This window comes from Varroa jacobsoni, unplaced genomic scaffold (assembly GCF_002532875.2).
Source record: "Varroa jacobsoni isolate VJ856 unplaced genomic scaffold, vjacob_1.0 scaffold_1149, whole genome shotgun sequence".
In the NCBI taxonomy this organism is placed as follows: domain Eukaryota; kingdom Metazoa; phylum Arthropoda; class Arachnida; order Mesostigmata; family Varroidae; genus Varroa; species Varroa jacobsoni.
The window spans coordinates 22,236-32,303 of record NW_019214051.1 but is presented as its reverse complement, the minus strand read 5'-3'; the positions used below and the strand labels follow the sequence as shown (position 1 = coordinate 32,303).

At 38.4% G+C, this 10,068-nt stretch overlaps 1 long non-coding RNA gene across 2 annotated transcripts in view; it reads right to left on the bottom strand.

The window, feature by feature from the left end:
• Positions 1–4,700: 4,700 nt before the first annotated feature.
• The window catches only part of LOC147752581 (uncharacterized), a 6,241-nt gene continuing 873 nt past the window's right edge, over positions 4,701–10,068 (bottom strand). Inside the window, exons 1-3 of one of the 2 annotated variants that reach the window (XR_015313673.1) lie at positions 7,450–7,702; positions 6,344–6,641; positions 4,701–5,434 (exon numbers count right to left, since the gene is read on the bottom strand). This is a non-coding gene — a long non-coding RNA (uncharacterized LOC147752581). Of the gene's footprint in view, positions 5,435–6,343; positions 6,642–7,449; positions 7,703–10,068 lie in introns of those variants that run through there. The other variant, XR_015313672.1, reaches the window with a different exon arrangement.

Here is a 10,068-nt window from a genome sequence, read left to right as displayed (position 1 = left end):
CGGTCATTACGCCGCGGTTCGCATCGTCGGAACTCACAAATGTACAGATCTTCGGAGAAATTTTTTCCCTTCCCATTTAGCCAAACTGCGTATTATGTTAGATCATCGAACAGTATCATTAGTGCAAATTTATCAGTCATTATACACTAAGGCGGCCTATATTCTTTTTTGTCTGTCACAGTCGTGCGGAAGCTATTGCCTCTAGGTAATGATATGTCACTCGTGTCAAACTTGCCCCCACCTCTAAATTCACAACTATTTTATTGTCTATTGTAGAATTGGCATGGAAAATTTGATTTTGATGAGAAATTTTGCCCGTTACGCAGCAACCCTACGTTGAGCTCTTGACACTCAAAAATAGCGGGCTCATAGGTATCTCATCAATTGGGTGTCTAAAAAACACAGGTTTAATAGAACTAAATGGTTGCTGTAAATTTAAGTAAAAAAATAAAACTGTTAAAGCCAAAGAAATGACAGGAGAAATATACATTTCATCCTAATATCGGCATAATTTGTGCGCTAATCGATTAGAATCCCGTTATATTAGTAGAATCAACGTTACCTCACCGTTGTAAATCTGATGCAAAGGTAACAGAAATAAGTAGCAAGTACCCTTTTCAAGTTTGAAAAAATAATGGCTTTTTCGAGACTCAAGAGCCTCCTGGTGCCCAAAAAAGTTCTGTAGGGTCATACTATAGAGTCCACAGTATACGTGGATTAGTACGCGTAGACATACATAAATATTGCTCGTTGAAGCTCTTAAAGTAGCAAAAAATGCTACAAAGAAAATTAGATGTTCATAATAGAGTAATCATATTTTAATCGAGTGAAAAAGACACAGTTACGTATCGTCTATCGTTTGTGTCGTCCGTCAAAATGGCGTCACTTGAATATTTCGAATTTTACGTCCGTCAATGCGTCACAATTGCGCCATGTCGAACTCGGGCGATTAAAACAGGCCGAAAGTGACTGGCCACATGTGGCCTTTTCATTTGACTTTAGCCAAATTGTCCTTTTGTCTGGATTAATAAACATCTACGTTTCGGATGGCGAGAACGTCAAATAGACTTTTATATACGCTTTTGTAATGCAGAAACCTGCGGAGGTGTAATATCCTGAGGATTTTACAAATTTAGTTCGTCTGTATTAAGTGAATGTAATACACAAGCAAATACAGATTTAGGATTCGTTATATTTTGTTGTTTTCTAGCAGCTCCTTCTGCGACCGAAAATATTAGCGGACAGAAAACTGCTGGCGCATGGGACGTCCCGTGACAAAACAAATAGGAATTTAAATTTCTGTAGAGGACAATGCGTATTCTATAGGTTTCGTTCAAGCTTCTTGAAAATGCCTCATGTTAAATTAATAATACAAAATATGTATTGCCAAGTCAGATTTACTGGGTTGAATTTAAGATTAGCTGCAGAGCTTCTGTATTTGAATAGATAAAGTATTTAAGGGTAGAACTATTAATGAAGTCTTTGATTCCATGTCTAGCCGCCTGTTTCATAATTGATATTTGCGGCTAGTTCACAAGATGCACCAAATGTTGCCAGTAGTTAGAAATTACAGAAACAATTTCATGGCCGAATAGAACTTTCGACGTAAATTTACTGGTAGAAACTCTTTACCTTAAGGATTTACACGCATACACAAAATTCTTACCAATTAGAGGTAAAGGATATCATCTCGTTGCGTTGACTTGGCTGTCGAGGCCGTGCGGAGTCCATCCGTCTGTTTTCACATTTTGATCAGCTTGTTTAAGTTATGTTCTTGCGTTCTTAACGCCGTCAGCTTTGTCGGCACTTATAATATGTATGCCATAGATAACTTGTGCATTTGCGCTTACCGCCTTTACGGGTTGTTTACAAGGTTTTTCAGTCAGTATCTGGCTACCTGAGGCTAATTATCCTTGTTTTTTAAACAAAGTTCCAGCTGCTACGTTTAAGGCGGAAGGTAGTTATCATAGGTCTGTGAATCTTCTAATCGCGCAGCTGTGGAAAGCGGTTTACTGTGGCCCACCACAACAAAACATCGGGGCACTATTACTATGAGCCCTTCATTTATCGTTTGCACTATTTCGAACGCAGTCGCTACCCTCCTTACCTGTCAATATTTAATCTTGTCCCGAGTTCAAAGACCATACGGCTGTAAAAATGCATGGCGTCAATAAATGGAGAAGGCTGAAGTAGGTCTTCCGTATAAACGTTCTGTTTAATTTAGTGTCTGAGTGACCTCTAAGCGAGAACTATGGGTTTATTGTTTTTACTATTAGTTCTTTTTTTTAGGGATTACTTAAATTTGTCTTATAATAATAGGACACTAAAGATATGGCCTCTGCTATCATTTATGCATAGGAAAAAATAATTGATGTATGTAATGGAATCAGCTAGTAGAGTGCACCGGACAAACGCGGCCGATCTTCAAAACTAAAATGCTTTATATGTCAGGTCAAGTTTACGTTACACTTGAGCTAAAACGCCAAATAGCGATACGTTTCGATAAACCGAGTTAGATTGGGGTTAGGTTTGTCCACAAGCGTGACACAGGAAAATTGGCTGTTACCTTTCATATCATATTAAATTGTGTTTGCTTGTGCTATACCAAATGATTTGGGTGTGCTTATGGTCAACGTTTTACTGATAATCAATGCGAAGGAAATTACCTTCTTGATTTAACTCTGGTCCGGACAACGCTCAGATAAATATAATATTAATCAGAAAAACATTTGGGATGTAACCGTCTTCTTTGTTAAAGGATCATTTCATTTACCAAGACCTTAACGGCGCGTTAGTGTTCGAAGACGTTTGCCCCTGGACACTGTCTGTTTACGTCTTTCTGGGTGTATTGGACGCACGTGAGTGCACGTGTATCTATACCAAACATGGCGAAGTCAAGAACTCTATGTCGACAACAAAGACATCGTCGGAAGCTCTCGATTGAATCCATCGGCAACTATAAGTCTTCGTCTGAGAGATTTCTATTCAATCGGCAAGTTAGTGAGTCGTTTATACTGCGTAAATATGCTACAAACGACCGTGTATCTTTTATCCGTATGTTGCCTTGTGTTGAAAGTCGGGAAGGCCGAAGAGGGTGAACACAAGTATAACTCTCATGGGAAGAACGTAGCAGGACTGTCAGGCAAACATAATTCTTTTTTATGGTTCTACAATATTTCTAAAAATTAGCCTAAGCAGAAAGACAGGCAGTATCGAAATATCCATGCACAGTAGCCTGGAAATGTTTGTTTCCTATGCTTGTTTGAACCTATTTATCTTGAAAAGCTTGTTTGAAAAACTAAAAAAACACTCAAGACGAAGCTTCAACTTTTGGCTATTTTTGAATAAGTTGAAGATTCTAGAAAAATGTTTCAACTGTCCTCATATTTACAAAATTTCACGCATATTTTACTAGCCATTCGATAGAGCCGTAAACAAAATTACACGAATATTTGACAATTTAGATAGAATTAATCCTATAGTCTTAAATTGATGCGTATGACAGCAAGTTCGGAATGGCTTTAATGATTTTTTTTTTAATCTTTTACATATAGTCTTGGCTGGATACTGAAATAATATAACGGAAACACAATGCTCTAGAGAATTGTTTTAAAAAAAATAACTAAATACATTTTAGTGTAAATGAAAGACAACTTTGTGAGCAGTTGTCCCAACAGCAAAATTGAAAATTCGTCAAATATTCAACGCAAACGTTACCTCGTTTTACAGATTATACACAATGTGTAGAAAGTCGTATTTTTGAAGGAAAAAAATCGATATTTTTCTGTTTTTCTACGCACTTTAACACAATGCCCTTTGCAAAAAATCGTAAAACGTATGAACGCTTTTACATCGCTTCCTGGCTTCGTTTCTTAGGCCGCCTAATACAAACAGCGAATTTCGAAAGCCAAGGTCAGTCTCATTCTGAGAGAGCTGAGTAGTCTCGAAACGCCTTTCGGGTAAGATGTAGCACAGTAAGGGCTTAATCGCAATAGGATCATAGGAATCCACACGAAAGGTCAGAGCAAATGCTCTGTGACCACAACATGAGCTAACACGATAAGGCGATATCTAAATCAAAGCACCTGAATCCTGAATCCAATTGCTAATAGAGGGTAACGAGGTGGCACAATAAAGGAATCTAACGATTAAGCAACGCACCGGGTTTAGTGAAATAGGCAAGGCGGTAAATGAACCACAGTGGAATACTGCAGTGCTATGGACAACATTTAGTATAGTCGTTAGAAATAGTAAAACGTTTGATGGAACAGCTGCATCAATTGGGGTTTTGAGTTCGTATGAGTATGTATTAAGTAGATAAGATATAATAAGGTCAGATTCAGGGGAATGACATAGTGCTTTTGGACGGCGTCGGTTGTGCCATAGTGCACAAAAAAAGTATAAATACGTAAATAGGTCCTCGTGTTCGTAGGTAAGAGCGGTCAGACATTGCGCATGTGCGGTATTAATCGTTACCGTAAGGTCGAGTGGCAACAACCACTTGGTTTCGCAATTGCATAGTCTTACCTAATACTTGATGTATGTTGCATGTATTTTACATGGTGCACAAATTTGTTTGGCCTAGTTATGCTAAAATATGCACTAAATGCGTAGTTCCAACATAGCTAAGGAAAATGAAGAAGTGGAGATGTTATGTGATGTATGACTTTTACATGTTGTTACTGTTTATCTCTTTACTGTAGAGCATTGTACCAGCCTTATCGTCGGAGGCTGGCTGACAGAGGGCTGGGGCTATGGTGGCTCTTTTACGTCAGAAAGATGGGCGAGCTAGGACGACGAATTGTGTAGCAGGCATGGAGGTGATTGCTTGTGAGCATCGACAGTGAGACAACCGTCCATAATATATTCCTCAAATCTCACTTCAAAGGCTATCATACACCGCTAGATTACTCCATTGTTGTCACGTTCATCATTAGAGCTAAATGCTTTAAAATACTTATGCGCTTCTTTAAGATGTGCAGGAATAAATAGTGGCAGATCTTCTAGCTGCCTTAGTTTTCCTGCTTCAATGATTCTCACCTGAACACTATTATTAATGATGGAGTCGATCCAGAATTGATTTAGATTCACTAACGCCTTACGTTGCACTGAACAAAACGGAGATGTTAAGATGAAGAACACAATATGTGACTCTGAAGAAGCAGAAACAGCATATTGCAGTAGACGGCTATATTATCGGCTAGTCGTACTATTGGCATCTAAACTGCTCTCATTTTTTCTGCAAGTTTCGATTCGCACACAAGTTTTTTTTTTTTGTATTGTTAAGGTGTATTCTTCGTGAAAATTTGCCCGCTCCAACATGTCCTGGGAGGGTAGCGCAAAGAAAAGGCCTTGACACGCTATGAACCGACCAGCATTCGCCATCCAGGTGAAGCTTGACTAGGCCTTAGGCCTAATGATACTTCATTAAAACCTGTAAAATACATTATTGGTATTAATATTTCACCTGTCGTGTTAAAGCAAGAATGTTATACAAATGTACTTTTTAAGCAAGTCTGCTTGCCCTGTACAACTGAACAGTTAACATACTATCGTAGTCAAATATTACGCCTTACGTTTGTCTTTATTTTATGTATTAATGGATGTCATCACAGTTTCATATCATGCAGTACGCGGCCGAGTGCAGCAACCTTTGAGCGTCTTCGGTTATGCGGACGGTGTCTATGCTCCCTCTATACATTTTGAGGTTCGTATTCGAGTGCATCACTCACTCATAACTGTCATTTTTCGTACCAATTTTTGTACGGATCTACTTCAGTGAACAGACAAAGCCACATTGACCGGCCTTGGAGTTCAGGTATATACATGGTTTATTCCATAACCACTAAAATAACTTACCCCTGAGAGCTCTATGTACTGTATTTGAAAACCTACAAAGCGTAAAAATACTACGACCCTTTGCTGCATACTAAGTAATTATCATCTTCTACAGCTTGATTTTTTTTACAAAACCTTCATTGTAAATTCTAATATGGGCGTATCGATCAAGGAAATTAGCTGCTATTCCCTGTCAGTAAAAAGAAAAGCAAGCACATAAACGAAAATATAGCAAAACATTCGACTGTAGACCTGTTCTCAAGCATGGCAGTTATCAAGACTCAAATATTATTAATTCATGTCATTAGTTATGGTACCCTGCCCTTTTAAATTATTTTATCAAAATTTCTGTTTAAAGTATTTCAGTTAGCACCTACTAATGATCTGCACTGCTCGACATATAACGGTCTCCAGAAGCTACACGAACAAGTAGCAACAATTTCGTGTGCATATATCTTGTCAGAGTTAGTACATGGCTTAGCTTCAGTATTACGAATACACTAACCCAATATAGGCTTGTACTTGAACTGAGGTAAATAGCTTCAAGAGCCTTGACATCGCTAACACCTGCGTCACGTTGGATCGACTTTGCAGGAACACCATATATTATCCGAGGAAAAGTGCACGCCGCATGGCTAAGCAGCTCTCCCATAACTCCGGTATTATCAACAGTCACGCGTTCAACACACAAATTGGCCCACGTCATAAAGAAGCCTCGTTAGGGATTACTGACCATTCCGATGCGCAAGGGAGCCGTACAGTAGATCGCCTGCACTCATCCTTTGAAGTTTCATTGAAGCAACCTCATACAACAAGCATATAAAAGTGATATTATTCTTTCGGTAATTTAACAAGATTATTTAATCTAGATGTTTTATCGTTAATGCGTGACAGCTCACTATAATTTAGCCACTGTGCTGTCAAATGTTCTTGCGTCCATCTGAAACGAATACTGCGAGTGCTTCGAACGCAATATGTATGCATAGACAAAAATATCTAATTATTTCTGTTTTTTACGTGGAAAATTTAATGCATCGAAACTTAGAAAATCTAACTTACTGTTTAGTATTATCGTATTTAAAGGGAAAAGAGACTAGCAGAAGGCGGAAAGTCAATGAAGTACATAGCAAACTTTTTTTTTTCGTAAGAGCTTCTAAACAGCCTCGCTGTGGCTTGAGTAAATCCCTTTGACAAGCCAAATATAAGCTTCGAGTCAATCTGTTTACTCGGGAGATAACAATTTTTGGTTTCGCCACTAAACGTGACTATCCTTATAGACGTACGCATAACGTGAAGAATAGCTAAAACTTCAGTTATTATTCCAGTGTGGTTCGATGACCTCATTGGATTCATGGCGTTAAAGCCAAAGGGAGGAATTCACTTCATTGTCCATCTCTTTTATTTAGCGAGTCTGTATTTTCCTCCATTCCTGCAAGTGGCTCAGGAACTTCAATCGCTAGCCATACTGAACACCAAACAAAATACTTTCCCTCGCTCATCTACTGCGCAAATTCTCATATGGTGTTTAAAGCAGCGAATGTTTACATCTATGTAGAATTTATTCATTCAAAGCACTTGCTATCCTAATAAAGTATCAAATAATTCTCGTACCTGATGGTTACCATCTATTTCAAGTGCCACTTTTCTATTTTCTATTTTTCCTTCAGCAGCCTCGATCATTGGTGGTATTGGCGAAATACGAAGAGCGTTCATCTATTTCGTTGCGGATGAGGCCCATTCGCAGGTTCCACGACCGGAGTGGACATAGACTTTTGCAAAACACTCGCCTGGCTCAGGGGCTCAGCGGTAGAACTATTTTTCAGAGTTTAGAAGTGCTATTAGCTAAAACATGGGATGGCCCCATGCCCATGGGAATGCACTTCAAGCGATGCTTGCTAGCTACCCAAATAACGGTGCCTGTTAAGACTTCCCTAATGCATCATGTTCTACTTACATGACTATAGAAGTCTGAACGAAGAATTTGGTGTGATACTGGGAGGAACTAAATAAATGTCCGTAGAATTTGCGATTGTACTAAGTTCTTCCTCTTGTGAGTAAGCCTTCCATGCAAAAAAAGCATTGAGTATTTTGCATGCTCAGATGATTGATAAGCTCACATTCCGCCATATACATAATCCATTGCTAAGGATTGAAGAACTCTGTCAATATAAATTTATGATCGAGATCTCCTTCAGACGATCAAGAAGGTCGAAATCCCTTATGTATCTGCCGCTTGCAACACGACGTACGTGTTCTCGAAAATGCGGCCCAAATTGTTTTCCGTTGATCTATGCAGATGCTTTGTATAGTTTGACAGTGATCTATAATTTGCTGAGAATATACCTACGAATGAGAGAATTTGGTTTGGATTAGGCAACTGAATATGAATCAGTTTCATATAGGAATGCTTGCATAGTCTACAAAAAAATACGCCACGAATGTTTCATGAGAAATGTTATGAATAGGAAAGACCACGCTGGGTTAATACTGACGAACGAGACTTGACGAACCTTTTAACACCCATTATTATCTTGTAGACTTACTCGGACTAATACAACACTGCCAAATAGAACAATTGGGAAAATTAGGCTGAAAAACGGTTAGCCAGGTACAACACGTTTCTAAAAAAGCTAGACGTCTAAATGGATTTGTCATGGGAAAGTTATTAAATGCTTATCTCCCCTTTAGGAGACCCGATTTTTGGCCGATTTTACGTAAGATCCGTTCTGAATAGCGACACCGCATTCGTCGCAGGCTTAGTGTCCGATCCTTATACAATGGTATAATGTCTTGTCGCGTATGTTACTGTTTCTGACGCAGCTATTGGTTTTAATGTTGGGTTACATTTGACAATTTTGGAAAATATGAATCGTGAAGCCTTCTCATACTGTGAACACAGTACGGAAATACAAAATATGTGTATATATTATTGATAGCATATAACGCCATTAATTATTCTTTAGTTATTTTCAATAATAATACGTTACATTCACACATTACTTTCTCTCCAAGATCCAAGTATTTGTGGCTGGTGTGACTAGGCGTCGTAGCTAGAGAAAAAGACTAGAATTGTAAGACTGCTGGGTTAAACTTTGGCTCCTATAGTAGTCTGCTTACATAGATTCGGAATAATGCATATACATCGTTTTGCTTATTCCGAAATTTTGTTTATACAACATATGCTGATTAGTTTGACAGTGATCTATAATTTGCTGAGAATATACTCGACTTGACTTGAGAACATTCTGAGTGCCCTCTGTCACCTAAGCAAGTTTTTAGAAACGAATAAATATTGCATTGTACCCGGTCAATGGGAAATTTACGGTGTATCGGAATTAGCAACTGCGAAAGACCCGCCAAGGCGTCCGGGATCCAATCTGTTTCACTTCTGTATCTGTATGTTAAGTTAATAGATTGATATAACGTTTTCGAGTGGATCGTCTAAATGCTAGACGTGGAGGAAGTCTGCTGCAAATACTAAGACATGTCATTAGAAAAACGCCGATAAATTTCATCGCTTTCCGCCTGATCCTGTTGGGCATTCAGGTCTTATAAAACACTGACAGGGAAAGCTCCGTGGATTTTCTAATTCATCCTATAACGTTACAGGTTGTTATCGTAAATGATATACCTTTTTATAATCATCAGCTGGTTACTTTCAGAATGAAGTAGTTGGAAGTAGTCATTTGTATTGACTCTGTACCCTTTTAGCAGTACCAGCACATAGGCAAGCAATCATGTTGGCAGTAGTATTTTGAAAGCAGAATGGAATAGTTAGATATGTAGTTATGACCGCAACTTTACAGATTACTCGTGCATCCTTGCTTATCATTTACTTTATCACAAGACTTTTTTTTTTTTTCTCTGTATTAATTTCGGTACGAATAAATGTGTGTCAGAAATTATTACTCAATCGAAAAAGTATTAATTTTTGTCACTCAAACAAATACGACAGAGTGCCCAGTTGTGCAGAGTCGTCTTTGTCTAGGGAAACATATTTCATCACCTTGGACATCGACGTTCTTCCTAAAGTGCTGGATCTATAAAACAACAAAAACCTCTTAATGTCAAAAACAGTTTTCACTAACGTAAAGCGATTGCAGGTGTTCTGCAAGAAAATGCCTAAGGCCATGGGAAAGTACTAGTCTAGTATAAGACTATATAACGTGTAAAACGATGCAATTTTTTTTGTTGCTATAATTACGCGGCTATGTTTATTTGTATAATGTC